This window comes from Elaeis guineensis, chromosome 16, assembly GCF_000442705.2.
Source record: "Elaeis guineensis isolate ETL-2024a chromosome 16, EG11, whole genome shotgun sequence".
In the NCBI taxonomy this organism is placed as follows: domain Eukaryota; kingdom Viridiplantae; phylum Streptophyta; class Magnoliopsida; order Arecales; family Arecaceae; genus Elaeis; species Elaeis guineensis.
This window is the reverse complement of record NC_026008.2, coordinates 24,336,656-24,356,513: the sequence shown is the minus strand read 5'-3', so window position 1 is coordinate 24,356,513 and position 19,858 is coordinate 24,336,656. Positions and strand designations below refer to the sequence as shown.

The 19,858-nt window shown below is 41.5% G+C and overlaps 1 pseudogene; it reads left to right on the top strand.

The window, feature by feature from the left end:
- The first annotated feature begins 1,828 nt into the window (after positions 1-1,828).
- On the top strand, positions 1,829-2,290 carry LOC140854345 (probable calcium-binding protein CML22; annotated as a pseudogene).
- The last annotated feature ends 17,568 nt before the right edge of the window (positions 2,291-19,858 follow it).

The following is a 19,858-nucleotide window of genomic DNA, read 5'->3' as shown; positions in this document are numbered from 1 at the left end:
AGAACAAGTCGTTGCTAGGTTGCCTTCCAAATATAAGGTGGAACGTCCGGTTCAAATTTGCTGTCTCGTGGATTCTCTTATTTTCTTGGAGTAAGAATGTGAGAGGGAGCCAAAATCTTCGTTTATTTTTTGGTGGGTGGGTGGAGGGGGGGCGGCGCAGGGTGGGGCCGCACCATAAAGACAGAGGGACAACGCAAGGCCCCCTGAAAGCCACGGCACTAGAAAGTTGAGACAGTCTGTATGTACTGTCCCACGGCGCAACAAAATTATGAGCTTTTTAATATATTTAATTATTTTTTTAATCTTTTTTCTGGATACATGAATTTCTTACGATTTTTCTTCTAACTTTCTGAATTTTAGGGAAAAGAGTTGAGCGTTCACTCTAAAAGGAAAATAATTAGATTTAGACAGTATTTGAATTTTAAATACCAATGTCGCTCATAATGGTAATAATGAGATTTATTCAATATTTCTGTATTTCTACAAAAGAATGTGATTTACTTACTATTTCAGTACTTCTCTAAAAGCTCTCAAAGGAATTTTACCCAAAAAAAAAATTCTCTAAAAAGAAACTAAAAGATTTATGCGGTTTAATTTTCTATGATTGTCTAAATATTATGATATTATATTTTTGACTTTCTATAACATTTTAAGGAAAAGTCTAATTTATCTGAAATTTTGAAAAATATTTTTTAATAAAAACGTAACATGTCAAGAACAGTTCTGTTAATTTGAAATATACTGCATGATTTTCTATGATTTTTTTCAAATTTGTAGTTCTGTAAAAGGAAGATAATAAGATTTACATGGTATTTGATTTTAAAATATAAGTATTTCTGCTTCACAAGTATGCTATATAAGTATTTCTGCTTCACAGGTATACGATACTTAGATAACACAGCTTTAACATATTTAGACAATTTATATTTTTTAATATTTTTATATATTTTCTGAATTTTCTAGTACATACACATATGTCGTGATGAGTTCCTAACCCAATACAAGCTAACATAGAAAATTTGAAATGAATGGATATTAAAATTTATGATTAATCAATGATTAGAAGCAGTATTTAAATGGTAATTTCAAAGCTTATTAAGTAAAATTCTATTTAGAAAGTAAATAAATAATCAAAAATATTATTTATTTAAATATTTATCAGTTGAAATTTCAGATTTTATCAATATGTATATATGGAGATAATAAAATTGGATTGCATATATATATATATATATATATATATATATATATATATATATATATATATATATATATATATATATATATATATATATATATATGCGTGCGTGTGATATGATGTCAATGATATCTTGTTTTAACTTTCCAATAAATAAGTCTATTTTGAACAATTTATGTTTCATACCTCATGTTCAGCCGTCAAGAAATTATTCACCATGGATCATTAATAATTTAATTTTTTTCTTCCCTTTTTTCACTTTGTTGTGTGATAACAAGACATGCTATGATGTATTTAATTCTTTTTCCTACCTTCAAACTACTAATTATTAGTGATTTATGATGAATCCAATCCAATTAATAATTTATCTCACCAACCACTCCATCAATCCCTCGAAAAATTATTGGTTGAACTAGACCCATCACATATCCATCACATCTTTTTGGAAAGTTACTAACAAGGAAAAAAAGATCGCTGATTTACTCTCCTCCACATCGCTTTGGTGGGGCTCCACCCCTATCCCATCCCTTCTATTCTTTTGTTGGTCCCTCCTTCCTCTTCTTTGATAATTAAAAACCTCTCTATTCCTTTTTCCTCCTCTTCCCGTGTCCTCTTCTTCCAAACTTAACCATGGCTACCTTTTTTTTGTTTGCTGTCGTCTTCCCTTGTGGCCCCATCAACTCCTACTTTTTCATCCTTTAAAGCTCTTGGCATTGCTTGATTTATTTTTTTGTATAGCTTCCTTGCTGAAGCCAATAGAGAGTACTCCCAAGAAGGATCGATGATAAGCGAGTTATAATTAGTAAGGTAGCCGACATGACCAGCATAGAGACAATATTTGTTTCCTTCAATGAAGTTGGTGATGGCTTCATCACTATAGAGGAGCTGAAGGAGTCAGTCAAGAGGTTGGGGCTCTTCAACAGAAGAAATGAGATGGGCTCATAAACCTTGAGGAGTTTGGAGAGCTCTATGATTCAATAGGGAGAGGTTGTCGGGTGTGACGAGGAGGAGAAGATATTGAAGAGAGGGTAGGGAGACAAAGAAGGGGAAGAAGAAGAGGAGATGGAGTTGAGAGTGGCCTTTGATGTGTGATGAGGATAGGGATGGGCTGGTAATGGTGGATCGGTTGTGGTGTTGGCTTCCCTAAGACTAAAGCGAGGGGTGATGAGTTGCAGCAAATTTTCAACTGGTACAAGAGTTGCTAGAGTATATAGTGGTGTCCATAGAGATGGTGGTGATTAGACTTACAAAATAAGTCCTTGATCGGAGTTGGTTTCAGTAGGGATCCTTCAACACTCAAATCAGAAATTTAGAACAGATGGTAAGGAGTGTGCGTGACAGTTGCCTCCCTTAGGGGTCTCCAAGTATAGATCAACAGTAGAGCTAATCCAGTGCACAGCTGGCCTCTCTCAAGAGGGTATGATTTGATGAGGCCTTATCTATTGCACAGTCAGCCGCCTTCTGAGATAGCATGATTCGATGGAACTTTATTCAACGTGCAACCAGCCATCCTCTGGGATGGCATGATTTGATGAGACTTTATCTGATGTGCAGCCAGCTGTCCTCCTGAGATGGCATGATTTGATGGGACTTTACGAGGGTCTCCTACCAATCTTTCCAAATGTGGTAGTCAGCGGGAGTCGAAGGGAATGTGACTTGATGCCCACCTCACATGTTATCAGGAATGAGGATCGATAATGACATTGGGATCATGACTATAATAAAAATAATCATTAGAGGTATTTTTAAGTACCGATATATGGGACAAAAAGAATGCCACAAATACCTTTAACGATATTTTTATGGCATTTTCTTATGTACCATCTTAAGATGGTGCCAACAATTAATTATCAATATTTTTAACAAAATATCGATAAAAATTTTTATTTTAGTGGCATATGTAAGTGCCTTTAAAATATTAATGTCAATATTTTTTATATACTGATAAAAATTATCAAAAAATAAACTATGTATATCCTAAAATTAGGATAAAAAGAAGTTTTAAACTAATGATCTTTTGTTTGAGTGACAAGCTCTTAACAACCAACCTACAACTTGTATTATAAATATATAAATATAATTTATTTAACTTATTAACATATATTCATATCATTAAATAAGTAATACTAAGAATATATATATATAATAACATATTTTATGAGATCAGTATGACTAAATCAAGTCCTATATAAATAATAATAATTTAAAATTTAGTAGTAATTTTTTAAAATCTCATAAATTATGATATTATTTATCGATATATTAGTTAAATGCCATAATAGTAGTTTTGGTTTCCCTCACTTCAAGTAATATGGCATAAAATATAAATTTATAATAGTAATTTATAATAAAGTGCTATTAATAAAAAATATTTTATTAAAGATAGGATATTTTTATCAAAATATAGTAAAAAATGAGATTTTAGTGACATATAATAAAAAATACCACAAGTAATTTACCGTTAAAAATTATTTCTGTTGTAGTGTGATCAAGATCACCCTCCTTAGCTTGGCAATTTATGAACAAAGATGCTGGTGAGAAGTCAGAAATTTGTGTATAGGTTAGTGGCCGATGTGAGGGTCAGCGGCCGATCTTTATAGAGGGAGAGATCTAGTCAAGCGGATAAGTCCAAGCTGTTTAATCTCTAGGTGAACTATCATACTATTTCGGAGGTTTAGGCTTTGATTTGTCAAGTCGCTTTGGTTATGTTTTGGATGCTTTTCGAGATTCTCTTTGGATGCACTCCGAGGATCTCGATCCTGAGGATCCTAACTCAAGTCATGGTTTCTTGAAGTTATTGATGTCATTTTGGTCAAGATCTCGAAGGTCTTGGTTGGAACCAAGATGTTTCTAAGGGATCAATTTTCTAATCTATTGAGCCTTTTCTGCACTTATCCACTTATCGCCTCATAAGTTTAGCCAACTTTTTAAGGAAGGAGGGACATTTTCGAGGGAAGATACTTGGAAAACATTGTCGGGCCTGTCTTGGATTGCCATGTGGCAAGTTTCGGCGAGTTTCAAGGCATCTTCATGAGTTGTTCCATGAGACCTTGAACAAATTAGAGTGTGATCAAGAATTGCATCACTAGCCATCTTAGAATTGGCCAGATGATGCGATCTGGTTGGTGCGTATTGGGTTTACACCATCCAAGATTTGTATAAATGGACCATTTGCCTGGTGGGATGTCACTATATTGGTCAGAGAATATTCTTCTTTCTATCACTTTGCAGCATGGAGCCATCACTACGATCTGTGAAGCAGGGCATAAGGAAGAAGATGGCTGCTGAGCCTTCATCTAGAAGGGCAAAAGGCACTTGACTGGGATTTTCCACCCTCAGGACCTTCGTTGATGCTCTACCTCCTCTCTAGGCTTTGGGGGGGCTAGCTAGGCCCATTCCCTCGGTCGTCAGTACGACGTGGCACTCCGGGCATGTGGTGCAGGCTTCTGTCGAAGCCAAGCTCCATTATATTGAGAAATACGAGACCTCGATGGACTTCAAAGGGGAGCTTCCCAAGGGTTCGATGGTGGGGTTCATCTAGGCTTTAAGGATTATAAGACTTGCATGAAGTGCATGGTTTCGAAGCTTGACCTCAGGCACATTCGCCTCGACAGCAATGATGAGGAGGTCAAAATTCTCCTTTGACAAAAACTAGGTCTTCATCTTTTATCTATTTTTTGGTGTCACCTTTTGTAAATGAAAACTTTCACAATAAAATATTTATTTTTGCCATATGTACCTTTTCTTTGAACATCCTTTGACCTTTTATATTGCAAATATGTTTTGCCAAAGCCTTTGTCATTATAAGCTCGTACAATTGTCAAGTCAAGGGCTTCAGGTGATATCTGATCTTGATCGTCGGAGGATCCTCCTTGGGTATCTAGATTCTCCTTCATGAAGATCGTAGTCTGCTTGATGAAGACTACTGAGGTCCTTTCCGAACTGACTTTTCGACCGCATTCTTGTGAAGTCATTTCTGTTAGTTAATTTGACCTCGATCCTTATCATCAGGTTATTTTCGAGACTTTTCATTTGTGGGAGGTTCTAAATTCGATTAGGATATCTCTCCATCATCAGTGTCTTGATGACTAGTATTCGGAGGTCTTAGTCCTTATGCCAAGATATCTCTAAGGGATCGATCTATCCATCTAGTCAGCAAGGTTCAGACAACTATTCGAATATTTCATGATTGCAATCTATCTGATGGAGACTTTTAAGGTCCTTTTTGAATTGACTTTCAACTACATTCTTGTTGAGTCATTTTTGTCGGTTAATTTGACCTCGATCTTTATCATCAGACCATTTCTAAGACCTTTCATTTGTGGTGGGTCCTAACTTAGGATATCTCTCCATCGTTGGTGCCTTGCCAACTAATATTCGGCAATCTCAACCCCTAAGTCAAGATATCTTCGAGAGATCAGTCTGCTGATCTAGTTATCGGGGTTCAAATAACTATCCAAATATCCTGTGATCATAGTTTATCTGATAGAGACTTTCGAGGTCCTTTCTGAACTGACTTTTCGGCTGCATTCTTATTGAGGCATTTTTGTTGGTTAATTTGACCTCGATCCTTGTCATCAGGTCATTTTTGAAACTTTTCATTAATGGGACATCCTAACTTGGGTCAGGATATCTTTCCATCATCGGTGCCTTACTGACTAGTATTCAGAGGTCTTAACCTCTAAGCCAAGATATCTCTGAAGGATCATGTGCTAGAGAGTAAAACTCCTTGGACATTCAATGCTTGGTATCTTCTGATGATGATGACCTATTGAGGAGGATGACTAAGGTCTTGATTCCTAGGAGGCACGATCTTTGAGATCTCTCCTTTGATGATATGCATCCCACAATCAGAGGATAGCTAGGATTCTGATTCCTAAGAGGCATAGTCTTTGAGGCCTCCCCTCTAACAACACGCATCCCACGGTCAAAGGGAGTGGTTGGGAGTGACCAGACCTAGTGCTTCTATAAATGGAGCCTATCTACTTGGGCCCGAAGCCTCCTAGTCATCTATTGCAATGTCACTTTTTTTAGTGTCGCAGGGGTGTCGTCGCTTGCTTTCATTCTGTGAGACTTTCTCGTACTTTCTCATGGCCAAAGTCTACCTTAAAGGAGCTTGCTGGTGGGCATCTTTCTTTGGCATGGGAGGTATTGGGAACATCCACCACTCTATCCATTGAGTTGTAGTGGCGGTCATCGGGGGTAGCTTTAAGATCTCACTCTATAGGAGGGTCTTTGACCTTTCTAGAGGGTAGTCTTCCCCCTAGTGAGCAAAGCCTTCCAACCTATCTTGGAGGTGCATGGTGAAGGTGAGCATCTCTGTGGATGGTGGGGCTGACATCATCGAGCATTGTGCCTTTCATCACATCAACCCGATGTATGGCATGAGCGATAGCTGAGCTTGTATTTTTCTCTTCTTTTTTTTTTCGATGGACTTCATCTGACTAAAGCCACTTTGTAATGAGTTTTCTTTTGAATGAAATGTTCTTTTGTTGTGTTGAGCCAATGTCCCTACCAGATGCTAGTTCAAAATTTTGTTCAAAGTTGAGTTGTATGGGCATCCTCTCAATCCATCTGAGGGGCACCAAATGGCCATACGGGATCCCCAGAAAGTTAGCCCCTCTGTCATTTCTACTCGACTCATCCATAGATAAGGAGCACCAGATGACCATGGGGTCCCTGGAGGGTTACTCTCTATCATCGTCATCTTCAGCCTCTGCTCGACTCATCCATGAATGAGGAGTGCCAAATGACCATGGCATCTTCGGAGGGTTATCCCTTGTCATCATTATCTTTAGCCTTCGCTCGATTCATTCATAGATAAGGAGCACCAAATGATCATATGGGATCCTTGGAGGGTTAATCCCTTCGTCATCATCCGACTTTTTTGACTCATGTGAAATCTATATGAAATTTAAAGGATAATTTCATTAATGAAAGTGAATAATTATTAGTCTTACTAGTAGTTCATTCGAAGATTCTCAACATTTTTAGTCCTAAGAGTACTGTCAACTATGTCTTCTAGCATTCTATCAGCTCCGAGGCCTGAGATCAGATTGATCACACTAGCTATTGGTCGGTTGTTGTTATTCTCCTTGTTGGATTGGCACCGAGGTGGCTCCTTGGGTGCTCGATCTTGCTGCTCTCAGACATACTTATCGAGATAATCCCTTCGGATGAGAGCCTCGATCTCATCCTTCAGTAGAGGTATTCTTTGGTGTTGTGACCATGATCATGATAGAAGTGGTAGTACTTTAGCTTGTTCCATCGGACTGATGGGATCTTCATCGATGGGGTCGGTGAAAGTAGCGTTCAACCTCAATTTTCATAAGGATCTGAGATCAAGAGATGGCCAATATGGCATACTTGTTGGAGCACTGAGGTGGACTCTATGGTCATGGAGCTTTCGCCAGTTGGAGAGATTCTAGCATAGTCTAGTTCGGACGTGCATCTTCCCGCACATGCTTCCTTTTGCTAAAAGCCCATTCTTCTTGTCACGTGATCTGGCCCTCTTTGGCCTGCATTTACTTGCGGGCTCGAGCCAGGAGGTCAGCGTCATCCCTCAAATATAGTTTGTCAAGAGAGCAAATAAGGCAATTGTTACAAAGGCCTCATTTTAAAGCCGACATGACGATAGTCTCATCTAGATTACGTACTTCTAACGTGGCCATGTTGAAACATGCTACATAGTCGTGCAGAGATTCTCTCTCTTCCTAGTGGAGAAAGAAGAGACTATCCAAGGTCCTTGATTGGACTTGGTTGTTGCTAAAATGGGCAACAAACTATCATCCAAATTGCTGAAGGAAGAGATGGACCTTGGCTAAAGACTAGAGTACCTAGTTTGCACTGCCTTCCTCAGGATTGTAGGGAAGGCAGTGCAAAGGAGGCCATCCAAAGCATCCTAGAGCATCATGAGAGCCTTGTAGCCCTCCAAGTGGTCTAGAAGGTCAACGGAGCCATCATATAGTTCCACCGTCGACATCTTGAATCAACTCAGAATCAGCTCTCGAAGGATGGAGCAGATAGGGTGGCTGGGAGCTAAAGCTGAGGATGTCATTGTTCCCTCTGTCATCCATCTGGACCTCAGTGAGTCAGCATTCAATCTCACAAACCTTCTGCTCGAGATATTCATTCTGATTTGACTGCTCTAACTGGAGAGCATTATTGGGAATAGTGTCTCAAAGCCAATCGTCAGCCTGTTGATGTTTGTGCTCATTTTTGTATATGTACATGAATTATGAATTAATAAAAATTATTTTGATATTTTTCATCACAAAATGTTTCATCTTCTAATGAACTCCTATGTTGTGGTGAAGTCCTTAGGACTATTTAGACTCGACAAAAGAGGATTTATCGTTTAGTTCTTAAATCTGTTTACGACCAAATGATACGTTGTTACCAAGGACGACAACGTTTATCAAGCATAGGTCGTTGTGTGCCATATAGGTTGGTTGTCCTCTTAACCAATGAGTGTGGAGACACTGGTATGGCATACAGGTGAGATGTAAGGGTACATCTGTACTGAACATGACTGACTCCAGAGCTATTTCTGCTGTCAAGATTTGCTTCGATGGAATATGGGTATAAATATCCTTCCGACCTGAGACCACCACAGTGACTTGCAAGCAACTCACTGTACTTAGGCACTGGACTACCTGAATTTCTAATTCAGTGACGGAAGGCTGCTGGGTGTAGTCAAGTACTTGACTTGTCGGTGCGTGTGTCAAGATGGGATTGACCATTCCAGTTTAGGAGCTGTGTACAGTCGTGTTTCAATTTAGCAAAACTTTGATCAGGATAGTCTTTGTGAGAAGTCACAGGACTGTTTGAGTTGAGCATGATTCGGATGATCTAATCAGGGTTGACAGTTTAACCCTAAGTCATCCTAAACACAGAGGTCAAAAGGATGAATTATATAGTAACCATATTCACGTAGGTTCTGAGTGTTGTGATTGCGACCATTCGACCTATCTGGTTGTCGGATACCATTGCTATATGGTCACTTCGATTAGTATAGGAATTGGTTCCTGTGCTATCGGCTTAGATTCGAACCTGCGGGGTCACACACATTAGAGGTTCCTATCTGATCTGATAGCTGGTGAAGAGTCCTTCATGTCTGAGATTCTGTGATCGAGAATCAAGATTTTTTGATCATGAATTCCACATATTTTGGGTACCGGAGTCAAGAGTCCCACTGGTTTAGGACTCTTCGATCAGGATTACATATCGATGAATTCTGATGCCTGATTACCCATCAGATTTGGACTCAATATTTATGAGAGATTTAATTAGTGATTTGATCGCTAATTAACTCAATTTGATTGAGTAATTAATTTTGGATCAAGTCCAATTGAATTGGATTAAGTTGGATTTGACCTGATTAGATTAAGAGTTGACCTAATCATCGAGATGGTTTGGTCCCTGATATGATCAGGGGTTGGGCTTAATCAATTCCTGATTTGATTAGGATTTTATTGAGCCTAATTAAGTTAGGTTTAAATTAGTCTAATTGGGCCTAACTTATTTAGTTCAATTAGGTTGGTTTAAATAATGAAACCACCTTGACCCATTCTCCCTACGCCACCTCACTTCCACTGCGCCCATTTGAATTCACGAGAAGAAAGTTCTCATAAATTTTTTCTCATGCAAAGTCCTCCTCACGTCCTACTTTAATGCACCATATGAGTGGATAAGGATGATGTTGGAGCATGATCCCGGCTCCTCCCATGGACCTTGGGTGCAGCGGAACCAGCAACGAACAAATCTGGAGACTTCTGGACTCGATCTAAGGCCCTTGATGAAATCAGCCTGGTTGCTGTCTTCTTCGTCAACCTTTCGATCCAGATGAAGAATGCCTCAACAAATACCTCTAAAAAATTCAAGATCTGGTACCCAACCAAATCAGGCCTGGACCGAGGTCTTTCAATTCATAGATCTCGAATCGGGGTGTTCTAGATAGGGAAGAAGGTAGATGGAGACAGACCTTGCAGATCTGTCCTGCTGCGGCCTTTCCTGTAGATCTGTTGATGGAGATCTCACCTGTGCCTCAAACGACCTCAGATCAACTCCAGATCTGAGAGTAACTTGTATCAACCTCTTTACAAGAGATCTCAGGTCCTAGACCTGATGTTTGGGCAGCTGCAAGAGAGGAGGGGAGCAATCTGGTTGGTGGCTGCAAGGGAGAAGGGGCTAGCACCTCCTTGCTTTTCTTTCCTTTCTGGGACCTGGTGGCAAGAAACCCTAGGGTTTCTTGCTCCTGGGGCATGGAGAATTGCTGGAGAGAGAGGGAGAAGAGAGAGAGAGACTTGAGAGAAAGAGTTCTGTATTTTCTTAGCTTGATCAAACCTATACAAGTACATGTATATATAAACACAGGGTCAAGTGACCCAAACCCAAAACTCCCTTGACCAACTCTATGGGAGATTAGGTTAACCCAAGCCCATGTACACCCATGACTCGACCTAATCTCACCTATCCTGGGTCCAGACCTGGCCCATAAAGAGTTGGTCCCTTGAGGCCCATATAACCTAGACCTCAAGAACCCGAAAGGCCCACAGCCTTTCAACCTAGGGCCCAACTAGCCCTAGAGCCTCCATGAAGCCCTCATGAATGATGGACCTTGGCCTTAGCCTTGGTCCCCTGGGCCTTGGGCACACCACCTAGATCACAACAATCTCCACCTTGGTGTCCCAAGGCCTCAACCAGCTCCACTCTGTTCATCAGCCGAATCAGCTCAACACATCTCTGAAAGCTGTCCCATGGAAGTACCTTCGTGAGTGCATCAGCTGGGTTCTCCTTGGTGTGTACCTTTACCAGCTCCACCTCGCCATCCTCCACAAGCTCCCTGATCCGATAATATCGAATGTCGATGTGCTTTGTCCTTGCATGATAGACTGAATTCTGTGCTAGTAGAAGTGCACTCTGGCTGTCACAGTGCACTCTAATGGCCTCCTGAGTAAGGCCCATCTCCATCAACAAATCCTTCAGCCAAATTGCCTCCTTAGCTGTTTTTGTCAGCCCAATGTATTCCGCCTCTGTAGTGGATAGGGCCGTGATAGGCTGCAGACTTGATCTCCAAGAAATAGGACCTCCATACAGGCTAAAGATGAAGCCTGTCGTAGACCTCTGGGTATCTACATCTTCACCGAAGTCTGCATCTACATAACCGCCAATCAGCCCCTAAGCCTCCCTGGACATGTCAGAGTATCCCACTGTACCTCCTCACTGTCTGTAGCAGATGCCAACTCCAACTGAATCCGCCAGGTATCTGAATATCCACTTCAGAGCTCTCCAGTGCTCTCTGCCAGGCTGCGCCATGAACCTGCTAACCTGACTCACTGCATGAGCAATGTCTGGCCTACAACAGACCATCGCATACATCAAGCTCCCAACTCCTGAAGCATAAGGGATCTTCTCCATCTCCTGAGCCTCCACCTCAGTCTGTGGCGCCATGGTCTTCGAGAGTCTGAAGTGACCGGCAAGTGGCAGCTCTGCCGGCTTTGCTCCCTTCATCCCGAATCTCTCTAAGACCTTCTGTATGTAGCCCCCCTGAGATAGATGCAGCACCCTCTGGGCTCGGTCTCTGAAAATCTCCATGCCTAGGATCTTCCTTGCAGGGTCCAAATCCTTCATCTCAAACTCTCGAGATAAGGATGCCTTCAGATCCTGTATAACCTTCCTACTCTTGCATGCTATAAGCATGTCATCCACATACAAGAGTAGGAACACCCTAGAACCATCCTCAAGAGACTGAACATAAACACAGGGATCAAACTCACACCTGAAAAGTCCAATGCTACGCACATAGGAGTCGAACCGCTTGTACCATTGCCTCGGCGACTGCTTCAGCCCGTACCGCGACTTCTGCAACAGACAAACCTTTCCCTCTGATCCTAGATCCCTGAAACCGGGTGGCTGCTCCATGTAAATCCTCTCCTCCAAATGCCCATGGAGGAACGCCGTCTTGACATCCATCTGCTCCAGCTATAAATCTTGAGCTACTACAATGCTCAGCAACACTCTGATAGAAGTATGTCTGACGACGAGAGAAAAGACCTTGCTGAAGTTGATGCCTTCCTTCTGGGAGTATCCCTTGGCCACTAACCTCGCTTTGAATCTGATACCTCCTTGCTCTGAAGGCCCTTTCTTGTGACTGTAGACCCATTTGTAGCCAATGGGCCTCTTTCCCTATGGCAACTGCACCAATCGCCACGTCTGGTTCTTGTGGAGAGACTGCATCTCCTCAGACATCGTCTGGACCCATCGCTCTCTGTCCTAGCTCTTAATAGCCTCCTGATACATATATGGGTCTCCATTCACTGTCAGTAGGGCATATGACAGCATCTCCTCGAAGCCATATCGGTCTGATTGCCTAATGGTCCTCTTGGGCTTGTGTAGGGCAACACCGATATCAGTCCTCGGTCCAGCTCGCTCCTGCTGGACCTCTCCACCTCGATCATCTATCCGAGTCCTCTCCACTTGTGGAGACACCTTAGGTAGGTGCTCCACCTGAATGTCATATCCTCCAGTAGTACCTACAAGAGGCAAAATCAAAGAGGTAAGCTGTCTAGCAGCGCCCTGCTGGACCTCCTCCCGGTCCTGCTGCTCCTCCATGCCTGCTCACCTCCGTAGGACTGACCCCTCATCAAAAGTCACATCCCGACTAATGATGACCTTCTTTTCTAAGGGATCCCACAGCCTGTATCTCTTGACTCCTCACGGATAGCCTAGAAACACCGTCTTGCGTGATCTGGCGTCTAGCTTGCTCCGCTCACTAGCTCCAATGTGCACATAGGCCATGCACCCAAATACCCGTAGATGGCCCAGCCCAACTATCCTCCCAGACCACACCTCCTCTGGAAGTCTGCCATCCAACTTGGTGTGAGGTGACCGATTGACCAAGTAACCCACTGCGTCTACTGTGTCAACCCAGAACTCCTTTGGAAGCCCTGCCTGCAGCCTCATGCATCGTGCCTTTTCTAGAAGTGTTCTGTTCATCCTCTCGGCCACCCCATTCTACTGTGGAGTCTTCTTAACTGAGAAGTGTCTCCTGATCCCACACTCCTCACAGTAGTCCTGAAACTCTCTGCTGGTGTACTCCCCATCATTGTCTGACCTCAGACACTTCATGCTCCTCCCCTGCTCCTTCTCCACCTCAGCTCTCCAGATCTTGAACTTGGTGAAGACCTCTGACTTCTCTCTCATGAAGTAAATCTAGAGTTTTCTTGAGAAATCATCAATCAGGGTCATGAAGTATCTGACCCCATTCCTAGCTAAAACTGGAGCTGGTCCCCACACATCCGTGTGTACTAACTCCAGAGGGGCTGCACTGCAGGTTGTACTGATGTTGAACTGAACTCTCCTCTACTTTTCCATCTAGCAAGGCTCACAGATCTCTCCTGTAGCACCATCCTCCAGATCAGAGATGAGTCCTCTCCTGCTCAGCTCCCTCAGCCCCTTGTCACCCATGTGGCCTAGGCAGTAGTGCCACATCCTGTAAGCCCCCTGCTGGTCCTGTGCTGCAGCTGCTGCATCGACTCTCCGATCACCACAGATCCCTCCATGCGATAGAGGTTATTGACCAACCTCCTGCCTCTCATCACTACCATAGCTCCATTGGAGATGTTCAGTACTCCACTTCTAGCCCTACTGCTGAAGCTGTATCCACTGCGCTCTAAGTAGCCTAGTGACATCAGATTCTTTTCCAGCTCTGGGATGTGCTTTACATTTGTCAATGTCCTCACAATTTCATCAAACATCCTCACCCTGACTGTCCCTATCCCAGCCACCTTGCAAGGATGATTGTCGCCTAGAGTCACTGATCCCTCATCTGTCTTGGTGTATGTCGCAAACCAAGACCTGTGTGGTGTGTAGTGATGTGAGCACACAGAGTCTAGTGTCCACTCCTCTGTGTAATGCCTGTGACCATCTGATACCACAAGTAGATCACCTCCACCTGCTGCCCAGCAACTGCACTCACTGATTCTGAGCCACTTCTTTCTCCCTTCTTGCTCTTTCATAGTGGACATTCTCGCTTGAAGTGCCCGAACTCGTTGCACTTGAAGCATTTCATCTCTTTCTTTCCTTTTCTGGACTTGGACCGCCCCCTGGACTTGCTTCTGCCTTTGCCTCTACCTGTCCTCTCCCCTACTGCCAAACCCTCCTGGAGAGCCTGATCTCTGGTCAACTTTTTTCTTTGCTCATTAGACCTCAGCACCGAGACCATATCCTCATATTCCAGAGTCTCCTTGCCGTAGAGCAGTGTAGTCACCAAAGAGTCATATGATCCTGACAGTGAACACAAAAGCAACAGGGACTTGTCCTCCTCATCCAGCTTCACCCCGATATTTATCAACTCCGTGCATAACTGGTCAAACCTCTGAATGTGACCAATCACATCAGATCCCTTCTGCATCCGAAGACTATACAACCTCTTCTTCAACATCAGCTTGTTGCACATATTCTTCCCCATATACATGGTGTGCAACTTCGACCAATGGCCCTTTGGGGTCTTTTCTTCCAGCACCGAATACAAAGCCGCATCCACCAAATATCCTCTGATCACCGAGCATGCTTTCTTCTCCAACGATGCCCACTGTCTATCTGTCATTCCCTCAGGCTTCTCATCTAAAGCCTGATCCAGATCTGCTTGCACCAGAAGATCCTCCACCCGGATTTTCACATGAAAAAATTTCTCTTGCCATCAAACTTCTCAAAATCGACCTTCATATTGCTGCCCATGACTGAATCCAAGCCAAACAAGCAATATAAAATTAAGAAGTATAGAATATACCTTGATGGTACCTTGCTGAAAATTTTCAGCACTTGGGATCTTCAACTTCTCGTGCTTGAAACTGCTTCCTCACCATCGTGGCTCTGATACCAACTATTGGAGCATGATTCTGGCTCCTACCATAGACCTTGGGTGCAACAAAACCAGCAACGAACAAATCTGGAGACTTCTAGACTCGATCTAAGGCCCTTGACAAAATCAGCCTGGTTGCTGTCTTCTTCGTCAGCCTTTTGTTCCAGATGAAGAATGCCTCAACAAACACCTCTAAAAAATCTAAGATCCGGTACCCAACCAGATCAGGCCTAGACCAAGGTCTTTCAATTTGTAGATCTCAAATCGGGATATTCTAGATAGGGAAGAAGGTAGATGGAGACAGACTTTGTAGATCTGTCCTGCTGCAGCCTTTCTTGTAGATCTGTTGATGGAGATCTCACCCGCACCTCAAACGACCTCAGATCAACTCCAGATCTGAGAGAAACTTGTATCAACCTCTTTACAATAGATCCCAGGTCCTGGACCTGATGTTTGGGCAGCTGCAAGAGAGGAGGGGAGCAATCTGGTTGGCGGCTGCAAGGGGGAAGGGGCTAGCACCTCCTTGCTTTTCTTTCCTTTTTGGGACCTGGTGGCAAGAAACCCTAGGATTTCTTGCTCCTAGGACATGGATAATTGCTGGAGAGAGAGGGAGAAGAGAGAGAGAGACTTGGGAGAAAGAGTTCTGTATTTTCTTGGCTTGATTAAACCTATACAAGTACATGTATATATAAACACAGGGTCAAGTGACCCAAACCCAAAACTTCCTTGACCAACTCTATGAGAGATTAGGTTAACCCAAGCCCATGTACACCCATGACTCAACCTAATCTCACCTATCCTGGGTCCGGACCTGGCCCATAAAGAGTTGGTCCCTTGAGGCCCACATAACCTAGACCTCAAGAACCCGAAAGGCCCATAGCCTTTCAACCTAGGGCCCAACTAGCCCTAGAGCCTCCATGAAGCCCTCATGAATGATGGACCTTGGCGTTAGCCTTGGTCTCCTGGGCCTTGGGTACACCACCTAGATCACAACAGATGATTGGTTGGCCATTCAAATTCAAAATAAAGTTTGAATTTGAATGAGCAACCAATCTTAGCGCCTTGACCTTATCCTCTTTTAACGCCTCATTTATTACATGAGAAAATGTTTCTCATGAAATCACTCACGTACAAATTAAGCTACGCCTTCCTCTTCTCATGCCTTTAGTGGATAGGGATAAATTGATTTTCATTTGAATTCAAAATTTGATTTGAATTCAAATGTACAATTACTCATCTTTATCCTCTCATGTGGATAAGACGTTTGACGTTGTTTTAAAAGGCGGAGAAGAGTGGGGCGTGTGCAAGAAAAATTTTTGAGAGAAAATCTGGGCGTGAGGAATCCTTGTGTGCAAGGTGAAGGTCTATATCCTTCCGAGAGAAAAAGAAAGAAAAGAAAGAAAAAGTGTGCGCAGGGTTTCAGTGAGTTCTTCAGGGTTTCAGCTTGGAGTTCGGGAAGTGAGAAGGTGAGCTACGAGCAGGCCCGGTCCTGACATTTTTTAGACCTAGGGCTAAATGAAAAAATAGGACCTTGTCTATTAAAAATTAACATATTTTAAATATTAATTATCATTGAAAAATTAATCTACGTGCAATAATTTTCTATAGATATATTCGTTAAGCATTGTATAAAACCCATCATTAATCTATTTAATTATTTTTTTTGTTATAATATTGTAGAAAGCCATCCTTGCATCCTATTGGAACATTAATACAAGGTCTAGGCCTGGGGCCTGGGGCGGTCGCCCAGTTTGACCTGCCCCAGGGCCGGCCCTGGCTACGAGTGTCGTGAGCCCACCAAATTTTAGGAAGATCTTCAACATCCTTTCAAGCATGTCTGTTGATGATCCAGAGTATCCAAAGAATTGACAGACATCGATCAAAGGAGTTTGATCAGCATCGACCGTCGAAAGGGCTCTACAACGAGCTAGCACTCGTGAGGAGTCGATCAGACCGGAAGCTTTGTGTGGATGATCCGTAGAGGCCAGACATACTGTGTGGCTGCATTGCGATGATCAGACTCTCCCGATGGTGATCAAATTACGGCGATCTACTATCCGCACAAAGGTATTGTCTTCTGAATACATTACAGTAAAGTGTTTACTGTTCAAATTTGAATTTCAAATTTAAATGCATGCATGCTATATATCATATTTAGATCCTAGTTTAAGATAAATTTTTATTAATTAATTAGATTAATTAATAATTTTCACTGTAAAATAATAATTTTGAAAAGTTTTAAAATTACTATTTTACCCCTACACTGAATTTTCCCACAAATGGTGTCAGAGCGGGTTCTTAGATATGATATATATATTTGCATGCGTAGATTAAGTTGTAATCTAAAAGTTTAAATTTAAAATTTAAAATTTAAAATTTAAAATTTAAATTTTAAAAGTTGTTCGAAATTCAAAATTCAAAAATTTAAAATTCAAAATTCAAAATTCAAAATTTTGAAATTCAAAATTTGAAATTTAAAATTTGAAATTTGGTTGAAATTTCAAATTTGAAATTCAAAATTTAAAATTCAAAATTTAAAATTCAAAATTTTGAAATTTGTTTGAAATTTGAAATTCAAATTTTAAATTTTAAAATTTGAAATTTAAATTTTGAAATTGGTATATTTAGATATACTTGATCCAAGTAGCAAGTAATCGAATTAGGTTGGTTGCTATGGCCGTCCGGTCATAGGAGAAAAATAGGGTTTAAAGGCCCTCTCTTCCTATTCGATGGGGTCTCCTATGGCGGTAGGGGTGCCGATGTAATTATATCCCATGCAGATGAAGTAACGAAAGGAATATTCATGATTTATTTTGATTAAGTTATTTTCTGTTATGTAATTAGCAATAGGATTGCTATTTATGAAATGTGCTGATCTATTTGTGAAATGAGTCAACATATTTGGTGAACAGAAAATAAAACTTTTCAATTTAAAAATTATTTTCAAAATGCCAAACCCTGACCTATCAGCCTAAATACTTAATTAAAAGAATTAAGTGTTGTCTAGTAGGTCTAGAATTGTGAATTAAGACCTAAGACAATTGCATAAACTTGTGGGTCAATGGGTTAGATGGATTAGGTCCATAATTGGGTTAGACCTAAGGTTAGCTTAAAGAAATGGACTAAATTAGAGTAATTGGTCAAATCTAATTAATGAATTAGATTAAGTCAAGGATACTCTAGACTCAACTTCAATAATTGTAGTTGAATGGGTCCATGTCTTTAACTAGACCAAGATGGACTTAATTCATGGCTACGCGGTGGAATCCTATTTACTAAGTTGATCAAATTAAAACTAATGAACCGATTGGTGTCTAAGGTAAGTTTGGTAGTTTGACCAGTGGTTTTTAAGTGGGAGCTACTCACAGTGATTCGATCTCTGATGAGTTAATGGCTTATCCCCACCACTGATCTCACTTACCTGGCCAACCTGATGACTTAGGTTTTGATTAGATCACTTGGTGATTAGGACTCACCCATGTCATTAGGTAAATCAGTTTGACTGATTTAGGTGCTCCTAATGCTGGCTTAATTAAATCTTTTTTAATCTGACTTGGTGAAGTCAGTGAGAGGATTGAAATTGGCTGGATATTTTCTTCTCATCTATTCTTTAATAAAATTTTCAAAAATTATTAGGTCCTAACAATGATTAAGTTATATTGATAACTAAGTCATAGCCTCCCATTAAGTAATTGATAATGAGTCCATTAGTTTAATAATCATTGGAGGATCAAAGGCCTGGTGCTTATTGACTAATGGAATTATCATTCATAGTATGATAATTTGGTTTGAGTCTTTCTGATGGTGGTTAGGTTGGCCGATCAAAGTCGGACTTGATCATTTATTGGTCCAATTCACCAAATCAAATCATGTTAATGGTTGGACCTAACCAGATTTTTTCAGTGGAGGCCAAAGCCTACTGATTAGGTTCTGGGGCAAAATTAATTACTAGAAGTTGTTTAGAGAAATAACTGGTTATGAACCTACCCAGAGATGCACATGGGTTGACCAACCAAAGTTGGGCTCGTGTGTAGTCTGTGTGGATTCTAGTACCCACTAAGGAATTAAAGTAATTCCTCGAATTGGAGGTTGAGGCTACCAATTTGTAAAAATACTGAGAGAAACTTTAGACTAAAGTCCAAGTCTTTAGTATTAATAATTTATGTACTAATATAGGTCTGGTTTTTCTTTAAGCAGCTATGGCCACTACCCTGTCGCTCTGGTCATTATTAGATAATGACAAGCTCATGGGACCTAATTTCAATAGCTGGTATCGAAAATTAAAAATCATCCTTGAGCATGAGTGGATCCTTTATGTAGTAACGGATCCGGCACCTGAGGAGCCAGCCTCGAATGCTAGAGGGGTGGTCCGAGACACTTACCAGAAGTGGCTCAACGACCGCACCGCCGTTCGGTGCATTATGCTGACGGTAATGAATAATGAGTTCAGTCGCAGGTTCGAAAATGCCCAACCACAGGAGATGCTTCAAATATTGAATGACTCCTTTGGGACGCCTGACGACGTTGAAAGGCACAAAACTAGTTGTGCCATTTTCAATGCTCGGATGAGGGATGGAGCCTCAGTCACTGATCATGTACTGTACATGATCGAAATGATTGAGCACCTAAGTAAACTGGGCTTTTCCCTGCATGAGCAGCTCGGTAAGGATGCGATCCTTAATTCTCTGCCCAAGTCCTACCTTCCCTTCCTTACTCGTTTTCGAATGACAAAGCCTGCAGTGAACTACCATGGCTTGTTGGGGTTGCTGCAGAACTTTGAGAAGGACCACCAGCTC